Source organism: Scyliorhinus canicula, chromosome 3 (genome assembly GCF_902713615.1).
Source record: "Scyliorhinus canicula chromosome 3, sScyCan1.1, whole genome shotgun sequence".
Classification (NCBI taxonomy): domain Eukaryota; kingdom Metazoa; phylum Chordata; class Chondrichthyes; order Carcharhiniformes; family Scyliorhinidae; genus Scyliorhinus; species Scyliorhinus canicula.
Window position 1 is genome coordinate 148,171,632 of NC_052148.1, and position 19,170 is coordinate 148,190,801.

Genomic DNA, 19,170 nt, shown 5'->3' on the forward strand with positions numbered 1-19,170 from the left:
CACTTGCCCTTGCATCCCATCAGCTTCATTTTTCTGATCAGTCTGAGACATTGTCAAAAGACTTGTTAAAATCCAGACTAGACAAAACCTGCTACCCTCATTGAATTTGGAGGAAGCAGCAATGTAATCAAGTTAGTCAGCTTTGACAAAGAGTCATCAGACTCAAAACATTAGCTCTTTTCTCTCCCTACAGATGCTGCCAGACCTGCTGATAGTTTCTAGCATTTTCCCTTTCGTAGTCAGCCGTAACCTTCCCGAGCAAATCCATGCAAGCTTTGCTCAATTAATCAATGCCTTTCTAAATAAGCACTCAACTGATAAGAATGTCCCTTTTGAGAGTGCTCTCGATATACGGAACACATTTCCAATGTTTACTGAGATCCTCCAGCAATCTTAACACAATAACAGCAATGCAAGAAATTATGAGGCTATATCAGTATGACACATGTACACACATTATGGAAACTAAAAAACGAAAGTGTTTCATTGTTGTATTCTCTTCAATTAAAAAATTACTTAATTCAGATTAATATTTTGTTCACAGAATGAAGCATTAACTCGTTCTCAGTCACTGTTCATAGAATTTCCAGTGCAGGAGGCCATTCAGTCCATCGAGTCTGCACCGGCTCTTGGAAAGAGCACCCTACTTAAGCCCACACCTCCACCCTATCCCCATAACCCAGCAACTCCACCCAACCCAAGGGCAATTTAGCATGGTCAATTTACCTAATCTGCACATTTTTGGACTATGGGGGGAAATCGGAGCATCCGGAGGAAACCCACACAGACAAGGGGAGAATGTGCAGACTCCACACAGACAGACAGTGACACAAGCCGGCAATCGAACCTGGGACCCTGGAGCTGTGAAGCAACTGTGAAATGAAAATGGAAATCGCTTATTGTCACGAGTAGGCTTCAATTAAGTTACTGTGAAAAACCCCCAGTCGCCACATTCCGGCGCCTGTCCGGGGAGGCTGGTACGGGAATCGAACCGTGCTGCTGGCCTGCTTTAAAAGCCAGCGATTTAGCCCAGTGAGCTAAACCAGCCCCACTGTTAACCACTGTGCTACCATGCCGCCCATATGAATACTTTTCATTTTAGCTATTTTTTAAACTATAATTTTACATAAATTGCTTAAGACAGACAATTATTTATTTCTTTTAGTTATATTCCAGAGAATGATATTGCTTCTACCATCCACAATGGACTTTGAGTCCTTGCTGAAGCTGTTATTAAAGTGTTGTCATGTACAGGGGAGGTTTCCCAATCATTCAGTCTCTAACGATCAGAACGTTACACACTCTCGATGACTAAACAAACTTGCAGTCACAATGTCCAGATTCAGTATCAAAGAGTTACAAACAATCCGTTCCAGTCTGGTGCAGTCTTTTGAACTGGAAACATTCACTCCAAACATCCGAGTTTAGAATTTAATGATTTGAACTAACTTATTTTTTTCTCCTCGCTGTAATTATAAAGAAAATTACAACCCCCATGATGCTCAGAACTGGTCAGGAACTATAACACCAGCCCAGTTGCAGCATTATTTCCTTGCTGGCTATCAATGTATAATGTTGAATGTTACAATTACAAGTAAATAGAGCCAATTACAATTAAATAGAGTCAACATTAATTTCTATGAAGTTAATATACATAGAATTAATCTACAGATGCTGTTAATAGCCCAAAGGCTCATGTAAAACTTCCAACTCTGGGCGTGAAACAGGGAAGAAGCAGAACAGAAACAACTGAAAGCTCAGCATGCACAAAGGGCAGAATGTAGAAAACCAGAGGCGACTGTATAGATGGCAATGATTTTAGGGGAAAGAGCAAGCATGTTACCTTTGGTTATTTATATAACTGTACCTTTATTCAGATCAGAAATATAAGTTAGAATTTTTGTGAAAAATAATTTGACAATGGCCGATTAGAATTGCACCTTTCCAATGACTGCATTTCGAAGCATTGCTAATTTATATTTCAGGTCAGTTGTTCATTTGAAACAATGGGGGAGCGGTGAGAGAAACACGATATTTTTGTTTTCTAGAAATTTTACTTCAAAATGACAATATAGAATACTTTCAATAATATACATAGATAGTCACATTGGGACATCGGTGTTTGAGATTCAAGTAACTTTGAAAGATAAACTTTGAACAAGCCATTTGACGTTTGAGCTTAAAAACCTTAAGTATGGGAAGTTTGTTGCTTTGGATACGGTGTATCAACTGGCTGAATTAATTACGGAAAGCAAAATGTCGATGCGGAAAAACTAACGTAAAAGCAATCATTGGGGAGAAGTGTTATAGTGTGTTATTATTATGCATCTTATTTAAATACGTTGCTGATTTAACGGTATTTAACTGTCATTATTTCTGATTCAGTGCTCAGTGGCATCCTTTTATTATGAAATTGTGTATGGTCTCTTTGGATCAGTACATAGCTCTTTGTAGCTACATCAGCCTTTGCTCAAAAGGTAAGAGAAGGGACCCAATTGTCCTTACTGTCCACAGATCAAAGTCTATAGTCAATGAGTCAACCAGCTCTGCCACTTGCAACTCAATCTCCCTATTAAACACATCCTCCCTTCCTGTCCCCTTTTTGCATTTAGTGAGGACATTTCCCTCCCTGTCGCTCAGTTGAACTTTTCCATTATTCCGGACACTTACGTTGCTTTCCCTGGTACATCCCTGTGAGCACAGAGAAATACCTGCCCTTTGACCTCCTCCTGTTTGACTACCAAGGATCCAAACAGCCCTCGGCGGAGAGAGTTGTACTTTTTTTCCCCCAAAGCTGCACACGAAGAACCAGGCAGAAAATATATAAATGCTAGTCAACATAGGCACAAATAATTGTGAATGAAACAAACTGCTAATCAATCCTACATGTGTGTGAAGGAGGATCGAGTGGTTGACCATTAATCATACAAAGACACCATGATGACCAAGCAGGAATAGCATGCTGCACCCGCATTCAGAAGAGATGTCACTCATGACATGACTAGGAAGGACAAAAGTCAATTTGAAACCAATATAAGGAGGGATTCCTTCTGTAAAAATTGCCCCATGACAAATCTATCCAAGTGCAGCTGCTAGTAAATCACGATCACAACTTCACTTCTCTGTTTACTGGCTTTACCGAATTTTACAGCACAGGAAGAAGTTCTGATGTCACAGAAAATAATTAAACCATATAGCAATAAGTTGCTCTGGCCGCATTTACTGTAACTACTTGCTCACGCATGCATAGCGGTTTCAAAGTTGCCATTCTGACCTGCATGGTTTATTACCTATCTTTTACAATGGCTCAGAACGGTAGAAGCCAGTGAGTTTGGAATGGTCTGCACAGGCCAGTAAGTTCAAACTCTTTTACAGACCAATACAGATAAGCTGAACTGATTGTGTTTATCTTCCTGTCAGTACAACACTGCCTCCAGAGGCCAAAATAGAAACTATTTATTTTGGTTAGTGTACTTCCTCTGGAGAGAACAATGTTAGCTTGTTAACATTGCTGTCGGTAGCAAAATTGCCATTGGTGAAGGAAAATGTCAACCTTGAAGCAGAGAGCACCAGATAAACTCTATCACTGTCCTTCAGCTTTTCTTTGTAAGTCTGCAATGTTTATCTGATTACTTGAAATGTACAAAATGTTTACTCCACAATGTATCTACACACAACCAAGTTCTCCACACATATTTAACTAGCATGCTATCTTGTATTGAAAGATAACCACATGCCCTGCTTCTGCTAATGCTACTCTATTACAGTCAATACACAACACTGCAGTTACAAGTTTCACAACACTCCTTACAGAGCAATGAAAAATTAGTGCTCCACATCACTCAGTTCAGTGAAGTTGAAGTGTTGACTTCTTTATTTCTATGTGAACCACAAGCTGTTTCTTATATCAAACGAATGACCACCCAACCATAATATTAGTTCAAAAGACAGCTTATTAACAAATACACTTGTTTCTATATGCAATGATTCACGCAGCTATGCACAAAATTAAACCTACTAACTAAGATGACCTTTACTTAACTTTGGGGTGACCGGCTGTGTGCGGGAGATAAGGCTTTTATCTGTGTCCACGTGTCTTCAGGTTCGTCTTGGCTGGGTTCGTCCTTCAGGTAACGATCGCAGGTCCTTGAACTTGGCTGGTTGATATGCTGCAATTGGTCGCACACAGGCCGGTCCAAAAGAGGCCAATCCCTAGTGCGCAGGGCTTCTTATCCTTCTCTTTCGCGCCCTTATGGGCGGTCCTCACTCCAGAACCAATGGATCGATAGGGTTTTGATCACCCTCGTTGATCCTGGCCAATTAAGGAGCGAATACCAGCTGTCATTGTCCCAGGCACGTAGGCCTTTCCAAATCAAGGGAAGTGGCGCCGGTTAGTCTGCTACTGTGTGGTTCCTTGATTCTAATTCTATTGTCCTGGGGGAAATGGTGATTGACTTTTAATGGGAGCAAGTTTCAGTCAGGTCTGGCTTCCTTGCACAATACACAGAGGTTGTGTACTTGTCTGTGTCCAAGTTGACAATTCCCATGGTCCTTTGCAGGTGGCCATTTCAGATGGCTACAGAAGATTGTGAAAATCTGCTTAGGAGATATGCACATAATTCTGCACATTAACATTCAAATCATAATTCAATGTTTGCGGTGAAGCCAATGGGACGGATAATTTTGAACACATTTCAGAATTTCAGCTCAGAAAGTTCCCCATAGGCCCAACTAAGTATGACAAGTAGCTTTAAGCCAGCTGGAGCTTGACCATAAATGTGGTAAGTCAATTCAACAACTTCACTTCCCTGTTTTTCCTGATGAAAAACTTTTCATGCCCTGAGCACAACTACCCAACTATACTGTATGTTTGCATCCAGTGGTGACTCACTAATTTTGTCTTTGTGCAGAGAAGACTTGCCTTCATTCTCTTCCTATCCCTCACTTTCCTACTATGATCATGACTTAACCACATAAAACTGGAAAGGATGAAATAGTGTCCGACCACATTAGATCATCAATACACAACCACAATTCAAAACATCTGAGGGAGTCAGTACATACAAGTTTAGTTTTAGGGCTGCACAGAACACCAGTCCAAAGCAGCAGATGGTCAGTCTTACAAACTCAGGGACTGCAGTGGAAACGAGAAACAAAAATAAAATCCTGCAGATGCTGGAAATCTGAAATGATGGAAATGCTCAGCAGGTCAGGCCACATCTGCAGAGAGGAACAGTTAACTTTTCAGTTCGATGACTTTAATGGAAAAGAGAAAAAGGGGAACCAGCAGATACTGAATTTATTTGAACATCAAGGTTTTTTTTAATGACTGAAGATCTAATGGCATATATGAATGGACAGTCACGACAACATGAATCAGCCTTAGCTCAGTGGTAGCACGTTAGCATGAGTTAGAAGGTCAAGAATTAAGTCCCACTCCCTAAAATATGATCTGAACTAGACAGCTCTCTAGCCGGAGTGAGAAATTGAACCATGACCCTGTCCATCCCTTGTATGGATGTAAAACTCACAATGCACTTTTCAAAGAGTTCTCCCAGTATGCCAGCCAACATTAAACCCTCAACCAACATCAATAAAAAGCTATATGCTAATTTATTTCACTGCTGTTGTGGGAGCTTGCTACATACAAATTGGTTGTTCTGCTGCCTGTATCAGTGACAATGTTCAAAAGTACTTTGAGACATGGTGATCATGAAAGCATTATGAATCATAGAATCCCTACATGGCAGAGGAAGACCATTCAAGTCTGCACCAGCCCTTGGAAAGAAGATTCAACTTAAGCCCCCGTCTCCATAACCCACCTAACCTTTTGGACACTAAGAGGCAATTTATCATGGCCAATCCACCCAAACTGCACATCTTTGGACTGTGGGAGGAAACCCATGCAGACAAGGGGAGAAAGTGCAAACTCCACACAAACAAGACAGTCACCCGAGGCCAGAATTGAACCCATGTTTCTGGAATGGTGAGGCAGCAGTGCTAACCACTGTGCCACCCAAAGTCTTTGTTTCTTCTCATTCAATTTAATAATTAAGGTGGACCAAAATAGTACTGCTAATCTATGTTCAATGCAGAATGGAACAATTTGTTTAAAAAACACAGATATACTTCATCTCAAAGGAAGCTGCCTGCAACTTTCCAGTCAGAAATAACATTTATAAAACACATGAACTGCTTCATTTACTGCCAACATATATCTGTAAACAGGAAAGAGGGGCACACGGGAATTTGGGGCTAATCAGGTGCAGAAATCCCGAGTATGTTCCACCTACCCCATATCATTAATTACAATAGCTTCTGCTTTCAACTCCATTGACTTAATCCTGCTTTCATACAAGACTAGATACAAGAACTGCAGACCATATTTAATCTCAAACTTGAACTGTTGAGGGAACTCTAGGCATTTCTTGAAGAGAACTTCTTATATCCACAGTTAAAATCTTTTCCACAAGTTACTGATCATTCTTAGATTGTAAACTAAAACATACAGTACCAGCTTTGCCGTCACGAAACAGCACAATTTAGAACTAGGACAACACCTGTTGTATAAATTGCACCTTTGAGATCTTTTCCATTGGATATGTTTGAAAACCAAGTTAGTCTTACTGAAATTACAGCATTTCCAGACAAAGGTATATTGGAAAATCTAATTCAATGATGGAAAATCTGTACACAAATCTATAATGCAACATTCCTTATTTGGAAAAAATACACAGCCATCCTTGAAAGCCAAATATCATATGCCAATCCTAATCTGACACCACATGAACATAATTCTGCAAAAATGTTTAAAAACTGTTTACAAAACAGATATTATCACAAGCAAAAAAATTTGGAACCATCTCCAAAACAACTAACAGATCAAGGCAGAAATAATGAAAGGAGTTCATTAGGAACAATTTTACCAACAGCACCTGCTCAGATATATTTATCTGCTCAAATGTGAACATAGGCCCCTAAGAAAATGAATCTGGGGAAACAGTTATGGGGAACAAAGAAATGGCAGGGCAATGAAACAGATCAGTCTTTACTGATCTGGAAGCTGCTTCAAACATCCCATTAATATCAAAGAATACAGGGGAGCAATCAAATCATGAGAAGTAGTATTAGTCAAACTAATAGGGTTAAAAGCAGATTAAGCGCCCTGGCTGAATCCCAGGATCCTAAAAGTAGCTGCTACAGCTACCAATAGTGGATATATTGGTTGCAATTTTACAAAAATACTTGGATTCTGGAGAAGTACCAGATGATTGGAAAACTGCCAATGTGACACCCATATTCAAAAAGGGAGGCAAAACGCGAGTAACTGTATGCTGATTAGCCTAACATCTATTGTTGGAAAAATGTTGGAATCAATTATTAAGCAATAGCAACACATTTGGAAAATCAATCTTTTCAAACAGAGTCAGCATGGCCTCATGAACAGGAAATTGTGTTGGACTAATTTATTAGAGTTTTTCGAGGAAGTCTCAACCAGAGTGGATAGGAGCGGGACAAGAAGATGTGCTCATTTTGGACTTCCAGAAGGCGTTTGACTAGGTACTAGGTACACACACACTCCCCCGACACACACACACACTCCCCCGACACACACACACACTCCCCCGACACACACACACACTCCCCCGACACACACACACACACACACACACACACTCACTCCCCCGACACACACACACACACACACACACACACACACACTCACTCCCCCGACACACACACACTCCTCCCCCGACAAACACACACACACTCCCCCGACACACACACACACATACACACACACTCCCCCGACACACACACACACACACACACACTCCCCCGACACACACACACACACACACTCCCCGACACACCCACACACACACACACACTCCCCGACACACACACACACACACCCCGACACACACACACACACACACACTCCCCGACACACACACACTCCCCCGACACACACACACACACCCGACACACACACACACACTCCCCGACACACCCACACACACTCCCCGACACACCCACACACACTCCCCGACACACACACACACACTCCCCGACACACACACACACACTCCCCGACACACACACACACACACTCCCCGACACACACACACACACACTCCCCGACACACACACACACACACTCCCCGACACACACACACACACACACACTCCCCGACACACACACACACACACACACTCCCCGACACACACACACACACACACTCCCCGACACACACACACACACACTCCCCGACACACACACACACTCCCCGACACACACACACACACACACACTCCCCGACACACACACACACACACACACACTCCCCGACACACACACACACTCCCCGCCACACACACACTCCCCGCCACACACACACACACACTCCACGACACACACACACACACACACTCCCCGACACACACACACACACACTCCCTGACACACACACACACACTCCCCGACACACACACACACACACACACTCCCCGACACACACACACACTCCCCGACACACACACACACTCCCCCGACACACACACACACACACACACTCCCCCGACACACACACACACTCCCCGACACACACACACACTCCCCGACACACACACACACCCCCGACACACACACACCCCCGACACACACACACCCCCGACACACACACACCCCCGACACACACACACCCCCGACACACACACACCCCCGACACACACACACCCCCGACACACACACACACACACCCCCGACACACACACACACCCCCCCGACACACACACACACACACTCGACACACACACACACACACACACTCCCCCGACACACACACACACACTCCCCTCACACACACACACACTCCCCTGACACACACACACACACACTCCCCTGACACACACACACACACTCCCCTGACACACACACACACCCGACACACACACACCCCCGACACACACACACACACACACACCCCCGACACACACACACACACACTCCCCCGACACACACACACACACTCCCCTGACACACACACACACACACTCCCCTGACACACACACACACACACTCCCCTGACACACACACACACACACTCCCCTGACACACACACACACCCGACACACACACACCCCCGACACACACACACCCCCGACACACACACACACACACACACACACCCCCGACACACACACACACACACTCCCCTGACACACACACACACTCCCCTGACACACACACACACACCCCCCACACACACACACACACACCCCCCACACACACACACACCCCCCACACACACACACCCCCCACACACACACACACCCCCCCACACACACACACCCCCCCCACACACACACACCCCCCCCACACACACACACACCCCCCCCCACACACACACACACCCCCCCCACACACACACACACACCCCCCCCACACACACACACACCCCCCCCACACACACACACACACCCCCCACACACACACACCCCCGACACACACACACCCCCGACACACACACACCCCCGACACACACACACCCCCGACACACACACACCCCCGACACACACACACACCCCCGACACACACACACACACACACCCCCGACACACACACACACACACACACACACTCCCCCGACACACACACACACACTCCCCTGACACACACACACACACACACACCCCCGACACACACACACCCCCGACACACACACACCCCCGACACACACACACCCCCGACACACACACACACACACTCCCCCGACACACACACACACACTCCCCTGACACACACACACACTCCCCTGACACACACACACACACTCCCCTGACACACACACTCCCCTGACACACACACACACCCCCCACACACACACACACACCCCCCACACACACACACACACCCCCCACACACACACACCCCCCCCACACACACCCCCCCCACACACACACACACCCCCCCACACACACACACACCCCCCCCCCACACACACCCCTCTCCCCCCCCACACACACACACCCCTCTTCCCCCCCCCACACACACACCCCTCTCTGCACACACAACACACACACTCTTCTCCCCCCCTACACAAACACACATGGTAAGGGAAGGATCAAAATAATGAGGGGTAAAGGGGCGTGGGATTAATATCTTTGCTGTTGAGGTTGTTGTCATTTTAGTCGGCTCCCTCCTCTCCACCAGCTGGTTTGGATCTTCTGGTCAAACCATCAGGCCATTTCTCAGGCAGTGGGATCCCCTCTCGGGTGGCACTTTAACTTGTGTTGACCCAAGCTCTGTTTACCTGGAATGAGCTTGAGCCGAGATACAAGAGAGAGACACCTTTTTCTGGGAGAGATATTTAACAGAGTTCTGCTCAACTCCTTGGTTCAGAACAAACTGAAAACGCAGTCAGAATCCTACAGTAAGGTGCCTTCCGTGAGAATCTGAACCAATCCGTGTCGAGAATGTCAAATCCCATGAAATAAAAGTAGCCAATTGGCTGTCAGCCAAGTCCATCACAAGATGTCATCACTGGACCAAGCTAAATAGCACATTACAAAAGAAAAACATTGCTGGAGGTTGTTCCTGTCAGCATCCTCGATTCTCGCTCTTCTTTCTCAGTTTTTAAAAAAATTCACCAATGGTTGGTCCCAGTGACACCCATTTTTAAAGGTGCGTCAAGCCCAGCGAAAACTGTCCAACAAAAGGACAGAAATAAGTGTTTCTTCTTCCATGGCGACGAATGATGGCCTAGACCCGAGAAAGGTAGGGCAGAAGTGCTAATGCCATCAGATAGCGTGGTCAAAATGGTGGGAGTGAATTCATCAGATGCTGTTGTTGTCAAGTATCAAACAAAATCCCCCATATTCTGCTGCTAAAATTACTACAGTAGTTAAAAGGAGCCCCCCACCCTCCGCCCCTTACCACAGTAGTTCAAAATAAAGATAAAAGTACAATCAAAATGCTAAAAATAAAATAGTCAGATGGTACTGCTACACTTTGCACAGTAGATAGCCTCTTTGAAGTTATTGCTGCTGAATTTGAAAATGAATTCAGCAAACACTTCAAAAGACATGATTAAAACCATGAAGCAGTCAGCAGAGGATACGCTGGCCCCAATAAAGGAGGCTTTGAGCAAGGCATGAGTGACAGTGCAGGAACATGGGAAGTTTTGAAAGGGATGGAAGAAGCACTATCAATACATAGCTATCATCTAGAATCGCAGAGGTAGCAAGAGTTCATGTCATCAACAAAGACATGAAGACAAAGATGGAAGACTTGGAAAACAGGTCAAAACAGAATAATCTTTGGATTGTGGGACTGCCAAAGGGGGGACTGCCGAAGAGCTAGAAGGCCAGAGGCCAACAGAATGCTGTGACAGAATGCTTAGAAAGCTGCTGAGTGAAGAGGTGGAGGTTACCCCTCGAGCTAGACAGGGCCCACCGATCACATCGCCTGAAATCACAGCTGGGCCAACCACCAAGACCAGTGATCGTTTGCTTCAGCATACATCAATCTAAGGAACGAGTACTGCAATGGGCAAAGCTGAAACGGGAGGCAAGATGGAAAGACAACGCCATTGTATCAAGATGTGACAACTGAGCTAGCAAAAAAACGTATGGCTTTGAACAAGGCAAAAGCAGGCACTCTAAGGGTATCAGATTCGGAATGATCTATACGGCAAGGTTACGAATGACATACAGCTCCAAGGACCTTCTTTTTTAGATTCTGCAGAGATGGCAGAGGCGTTTGTAAGGGGAGAAACCTGGGTCTGGATTAAGTCCTGCGTTGAGACTTTGATATCGTTCGGTTAGATTGGTTTGATCTTCTGTTATTGTTATCTCCATTTTCTACGGTTTTGATGTTTATTGTTAATGTATTTCGTTGTTTTTTATATATTAGGATTGTATATAAATGTTCATGAAAGAACAGGGGGTAAAGAATTTGTATGTTTAAGAGTTGGGGGGGGGGGGGGGGGGGGAAAGAGGGAAAGAAGAAAAAAACATATATAATACCTGGGGAGGGAAAGGAAATTTTTAAATTTTGAAAAAGAATGAAGATGAGGCGATGGGCAAGTTGAAGTCCCTTATATTTGAGTCATAATGTAGAGTGCTTTAACGGGAGCCATCATGCAAGTTAGCGGGGGTTGGCTGGTGTGTGGTATTGGGGGGGGTGGGGGATGGCGTGGAGAAGAGTGGCTGTGGCATTTCAAATCTGCTAAAAGAGGACTTGGCCACCCTAGGAAGTAAGTGTGAATGAATGGGGAATAAGGGAAAAGATATGGAAAGTTGTTTCAAGAGTAACTATCTGAAGGATTTGTGGGATGCTGGCGGGGTTATGGAATAAGGGTTGGGCTCACCCGGTGAGTAAGGCCAAATGTTATTTAAGAAATGAGGTGAGGAATTGGAAATACTGGTGGGGGTCAGACATACTCTTCAGAAGGACGATGGTTGAATGGGTAGAGGGGAGATGTGAGAAACCCCCAGTTGGGTTTGTGGCTTGGAACGCTCAGAGGACTGGGCGATCTGATGAAGAGGACAAAAGTCCTCTCACATCTAAAGATTTTGAAAGCCAATATTGTGCTGCTACAGGAGACTCGGGATAAAAGATCAGTTACGGCTCCAAAAGGAATGGGTGAGTCAAATGTTCCACTCAGATTTTAATAGCAGGGCCTGAGGGATGACGATATTGGTGAGCAAAAGTGGTTACATTTCAGATGGAGCAAATAATAATAGATCAAGGAGGCAAGTGCGTTATTCTCAAAGGTATATTGGAGGGAAAATCAATGGTACTAGTCAATGTATATGCCCCAAACTGGGACGATGTAGGATTTATGAAAATGCTGGTGGCAGCCATTCCAAGTCTAGATACACATCAGTTGGTTTTAGAGCGATTTAAACACTAATGAACCCAAAGCTACATCATTCGAATCCATGCACGTTTATTCCTTCACGTGGGGGCGGCTGGCAGCATTTATGAAGGAGATAGGGGCGAGACCCAAGGCGTTTTTACACTCGGAGGGAAGAGAATACTCCTTCTCTCCAGTACGCAATGTATATTCAAAGATTGATTGTTTTCATCGTAGGGAGGGAGCTATTACTGGGGTGGGGAAAGTGGATTATTCCACCATTGTTATTTCAGACCATGCCCCATACTTGGTAGAAGTAGTCTTGGAGAAGGGGCAGATTCAAAGACCGCCATGGTGGACGGATGTGGGATTGTGTAATAAATTTGGGCTTTTACGAAAGGATGAGTGGAGTTATCGATGAATATATTAATAATAATAATCATTATTAGTGTCACAGGTAGGCTTACATTAATACTGAATGGAGTTACTGTGAAAATCCCCTAGTTGCCACACTCCGGTGCCTGTTTGAGTACATTGAGGGAGTATTCAGAATGTCCAATTCACCTAACAAGCATTTCTTTCGGGACTTGTGGGAGGAAACCAGAGCACCCGGAGGAAACTCACGCAGACGCAATAAGAACGTGCAGACTCCGCACAAACAGTGACCTAAGCCAGGAATAGAACCTAGTGTCCCTGGCACTGCATGGAGAGGTCTCGCCCTCCATGGTTGGAAAGCTCTAAAGGTAGTAGTGTGGGAGGAAATTATCTAATTCATACAAGGCACATATGGATAGGGACGGGAGGAAAACCAACAACTAGTAGACCTAATTTTGGAAGGTAGTTGGGAAGTATGCTGAGAAATCCACACCGGAGCTATTGTACAGCAAGAAGGAGCTTCAAATTAAGTTTAATTTGCTATCGACTAGGAAAGCAATATGACAGTAAGACAGGCTAAAGGGACAGTATATACATGTGGGGACAAAGCTAGTCAGTTGTTGGCAAGCCAACCTAGGCGTCAGACAGCCTCGACGGAGATTATATAGGTTCGGGATGGAACTTTGTATAGATCAGAGCTCCTGGGAATCCGCGGCATATGCAAAATTTCTTTGAGAAATTGAAATTTCCTATTCTAGGTAAAGATAACGCCGGACTGGAGGGGCCCATAGGGGTGGAGGAAATATGTATTGCAATGGGGAAGATGCAGATGGGGAAGATAGCAGGACCGGATGGTTTCCTGGTGGAGTACGATAAGAAATTTACAGATCAGCTGGCTCCATTGCTGGTAACGATGTTTGAAGATGCAGTAAAGGAGAGGATGCTCCCAGAGACAATGAGGCAAGTTTCAATTCCACTACTCTTGAAAAGAGATAAAGATACAATGGGGTGTGCGTCATATCGGCCAATATCATTATTAAGGATAGACGTTAGGAAATTGGCGAAGGTGTTGGCTCTTAGATTAGAGAAGTGCCTGCCGTGAACAGTAGGGGAAGATCGGACGAAATTCAGAAAGGGGAGACGGTTAGCTTCAAATGTACAACGACTGTTAACATGGGTTTGATTCCGGCAGAGGGGAAGGAGCAGGAAGTGATAGTGGCATTAGATGCACAGAAGGCGTCTGATAGAGTTGAATGGAAGTATCTGTTTGCAGTGTTGGAACAGTTTGGAATTGGGCCTAAGTTTGCACTTTGGGTCAATTATTGTACGTAGGTCCTAGGGTGAGTGTACAAACAAACAAAATGAGCTCTGAGTACTTTCGACTGCAGAGGGGGAATGAGACAGAGATACCCCATGTCCCCTATACTATTCACTTTAGCGATAGAACACTAATAAATACGTCAACGTTTTTAAAATACTTATCTGACTCGATACCTACAATTGGAATCATTAAGGAGTTACCAAAAAGGTTCAGAACTTTCTCAGGTTAGAAGTTACAATTTGGAAAATGGGAGTGCTTTCCAATCTCAACACGGAGGGAAGGGCAGAGCATGGAAGACACACCATTTCGATCAGCAACTAACCAATTTAGGTACTTGAGAGCACAAGTAGTCAAGACTCGGCTCAGATCCGTAAATTAAATTTTACAAGCCTAACAGCATTGGTTAAGGAAGACTCACAAAAGTGGGATAGTCTGCCCCTATCGCTTGCGGGCCGAGTGCAAGTAGAATGTCCTGCCATGGTTTTTATTTTTATTTCAATGTCTCCTGGTCTTTTTATCTAAAGCTTTTTTATGGGGGTGGAAGATTGATTTCTTCTTTGTAAGGGCTGATAAGGTCCTGAGGATTCGTAAATCATTGCTTCAAAGGGAGCGACAATTGGGCAGCCTAGCCCTGCAAAATCTTAGGCACTATTACTAGGTGGTGAACGCCGGGAAGGTTCGATGCTGGGTAGGGAACCAGATATGGTGAGAGTGCAGATGGAGGAAGGGGCGTGTAGAAGGTGGGGTCTACAGCGCCACTCCCATTGATGCCAGGGACTACTCAAAGAGCCCGTTGTCTGGTCAACACTGAAGCTATGAAAGCAGTTTCGCAAACATTTTTAATTAGGGGCAGGGTCGAAACTAATGCCAGTCCGAGAAAACCATCTGTTTAACCTTGCAAGAATAGGCACTGGGTTTCAAGACTGGCAGGGAAAAGGTGTTATCACGTTGCAAGACTCGTTTCTTAAAGGTAATTTTGCAACATTTGAAGAATTGAGGGAGAATAAGAGCCCCCTAAGAAAGGAGGTCCTTAGATATACACAGGTATGGGCTTTCACAAAGGAGACTTTCCCTACGTTCCCAATGTTACCCCCTTCTTCTTTGCTGGAAGAGGTGTTGATGGTGTTGGGGATAGAAGGAGAAGTTACCTCGTCTATTTATAGAAACATTATGGAAGCAGGATTAGAATTCTTGGATAGGGTCAATGCCAAATAGGAAGAGGAATTGGGGGAGATGTTAGAAGACGGACGTTGGTGCAAAGTTTTATGGTGGCGAGGGCAGCACGGTGGCGCAGTAGTTAGCACTGCTGCCTCACGGTGCCAAGGTCCAACGTTCAATCCCTGCTCTGGGTCACTGTCTGTGTGGAGTTTGCACATTTCCCCCCCCCCCCCCCCCCCCGTGTTTGCGTGGGTTTCGCTCCCACAACCCAAAGATGTACAGGTGAGGTGGATTGGCCACACTAAATTGCTCCTTAATTGGAAACAAAATTATTGGGTACTCTTAAGTTTATTTTTTTTAACATTTTTACAGTGGCAAAATTTTATGGAGAATAAATACATTGACCACATGGATAAGATTGCACTATTACAATTGAAGGTAGATCACAGAACACATTTGACGAGGTTGAGAATGTCACGTATTTGAAGGGGTTGAGGACATTTGAGACAGATGCAGGACGGGGCTGGCCAATTTGTCTCGCCTGAAACTGAGGAAATTCTTCACAAACTTGCTGGAGCTCCAGACAGGGGCAGATGTCTTGGTCTTTGCCTCGCTGGTGGTGAGGAGGTGGGTCCTATTGGTTTGGATGTCAGTTTCTCCATCCTGTGCCTCAATATGGCTAGGTGACATAATAGAGTTTCTAAGCCTAGAGAAGGTAACATTTAGTTTTAAGAGGGAATGATGATTGGTTTCATAAAATATGGTGCCAATTTATATCTCATTTTAAGGAATGGTTAATGGTTAATGGTTTTTGGGTTGAGGAAGGGATTCTTAAACATTATTCAGATATGTGTAATGCAATTTATGTTTTTAAAAATTTGAAAACGCTAATAACATTTTTTAAAGTATACACAGTACGATGAAGTCAAACTAAATTTCACAAGTTTCACCCCTTACAAGTAAATAGTTGTATTTTTGCCAACAGAAACCATTCAATTTCTAGAAAGGAGTTTTAAAAAATAGCTTGTGTACTGAAAGTTTACAAAGGCAACACTGATATTATGGTGTTTTGGTAGAACTTTGACTAAATTAAAGAAAGGTAATCCAAACCAAATAGAAGCACATTCAAAATATGAGCACCATTTATACAGCTCTAACTACATATCAATATACTGATCAAGAATGACAACATTTCAGTTGATTTTCAAATCATGTATTATCTCAAAACTACATTTCAAATAAAACAATATGTAACAAAGTATAGTTGATCCAAATAACTAATATGAAAAAAATTCCCAAAAAATTCTTAGTTACCTGCTCCTATCTATTTCCTCATTCATTATTCACTTGAATACCTAATACAGCTTGAGAAAAGCAAAACGTTTCTTTCTCTGACACATTTTAGAAATTTCTTATGAAGTGTAATTTTCTAACAGTCTGGGACATAACAATAGAAAGAATCAACCCCCAGTCTGGACTAAAAGAAATGCAATGTAATATTTTAATTAGTTTATATGTTTACACTGATAGAAAGTGCAAACATAGAACATAGAACAGTACAGCACAGAACAGGCCCTTCAATAAGCATTACCTCATTTTACCTTAGAAAAAGAGGTACTTGGCCAATCTGCTATTCTACTTGTCTATAGGCTTCAGCGTATGATCTTTTAGTTGGGACACTGTGGACCTAAGTGAGGCTTAATGCTGTGCCTTTAGTTTCCAGAAATGCATATAGATGTACAGTGGAATGTAGAAAAGGCCTGACTGTCTTATGGACATTTCCTCTTTCTCTGAAGTGTTCAATTTCAACTAGGCAAGTACTTGATTGGATTGCATCATTGAAATCAAGATGTTTATGCGGTCCTATTGTAGAACAACATCCCATTTTAACGCATATTAGCATTTTAACTCTTAAGCAACACATTGACTGGGACTAGACCATCACCACAACATTAGAAAATAACCCTAAATTTACAAATTTTTTACTTTTGAAAATTTAAAAGTACATTAATCCCAACATCTTGCAAGTCAAAACTTTGTCCGAGTTCCTTTTGGTTCCAAAACAGCTTTACTGTGTAGCCTCATGAACACAATTTAAGATTCACATAGGGAAACAAAACTGTTTTTAAAAATAAACGCATCTTCTTGGATTGTGGACTATTCTAACATTGATCAAGTGGACAGCTTTGTCCTCAAAAGTATTGGGTTTCTGGAATGTTCGTGCAGTTGCCCCCATCAAGGTAAGTGATTCCATCACAATTCTGACATTTATCTTGTAAGCAGTAAGACTTTGAGGGATCAGGAAGCAAGCCATTTTTCCTCAGAGTACCCAGCCTCTTCCCTGCAGTTAAAGGCTGCCTTGATGTTGCCGACAGCTGCTGAACATTTCTACTGTATTTTACATGCATCTGTCAAAGCCAAAACTAAGTATGGATGACTGTAGAATACCCTGCGATGAGAAGCAAATAGCTAGATTCCTAATTTTATGTATTTTTTAAATGATTGTTTAAAACACCAATGAATTAGTATAACTCCAGGTGTAACGGATCATATTGAATTGAAGCATGGTTGCGACATTGCGCTACTAATTTATACTATGTCTTCATACTTCAGTTCTAATTTGGCAAAATCTAGATACATAGATCCACCAACAAATTAAGCTTCAGTCTCCAGGGTAATGACTGCCTTTCTTTCTCTCCCTAAAGATAGTTTTTGTCTAAACTACAGCAAGATATCTGGAGGGCAACAGATGCAACACAAAATGGCCCAATAATGTTGACTTGCTGTTCCTCTGGCATCTTTGTTGCACTGAAAAATTCACGTTATTGAATGATTTTAACGAAGCAACATTAAAATCTACAAAGTGGGAACCAAGAGAACAGATAATTGAACTTGCTTAATTTGAAAAAGGTAGGCTGTATAATCAAAGATTTTTCATTTCGAGGTCTCATTCTTTGAAAATTCTGGCAGCTAAATTATTGTGTCCATTGATCCCGAGTCCCTAGCACACAAAATCATACGCTAGTCTATACTACTGAGATCAATTCCTATTCTGATGACACTTCCTTCAGCATACAACCCAGTATTGGAAACTTCTACAATTAAAGAACTGAAGAACCTAAAGACTTACACACAAAACAAGAAACCCAAACTGAGCCGAATGCCTCAGCTTTTGTTTTACTCTGCATAAAACAGATACTTAGCCCATGAAACCCTTATACCAGACAGGAGCCTCTACTGAAATTAAATCATCTACTAGCAGTGAAGAGTGGTAGAGTCATTTACGGCACAGAAGTCAGACATTTGACCCATTGAATCTGTGCCAACACTCTGAAGGGCAATCCAGTACCACTCCACACCCAGAGTCTGTACCTCAATATTATGGAAGTTTAATAACGCCATTTACAAAGCTATTCTTCACCCCCCCCCCACCTCTTAGTTTCCCCATTATTG

The 19,170-nt window shown here is 43.5% G+C and overlaps 1 protein-coding gene across 3 annotated transcripts in view; it reads right to left on the reverse strand.

The window, feature by feature from the left end:
- Positions 1 to 19,170, reverse strand: part of rbpjb (recombination signal binding protein for immunoglobulin kappa J region b) — a 123,335-nt gene that overhangs the window by 78,407 nt on the left and 25,758 nt on the right. The window lies entirely within an intron of this gene.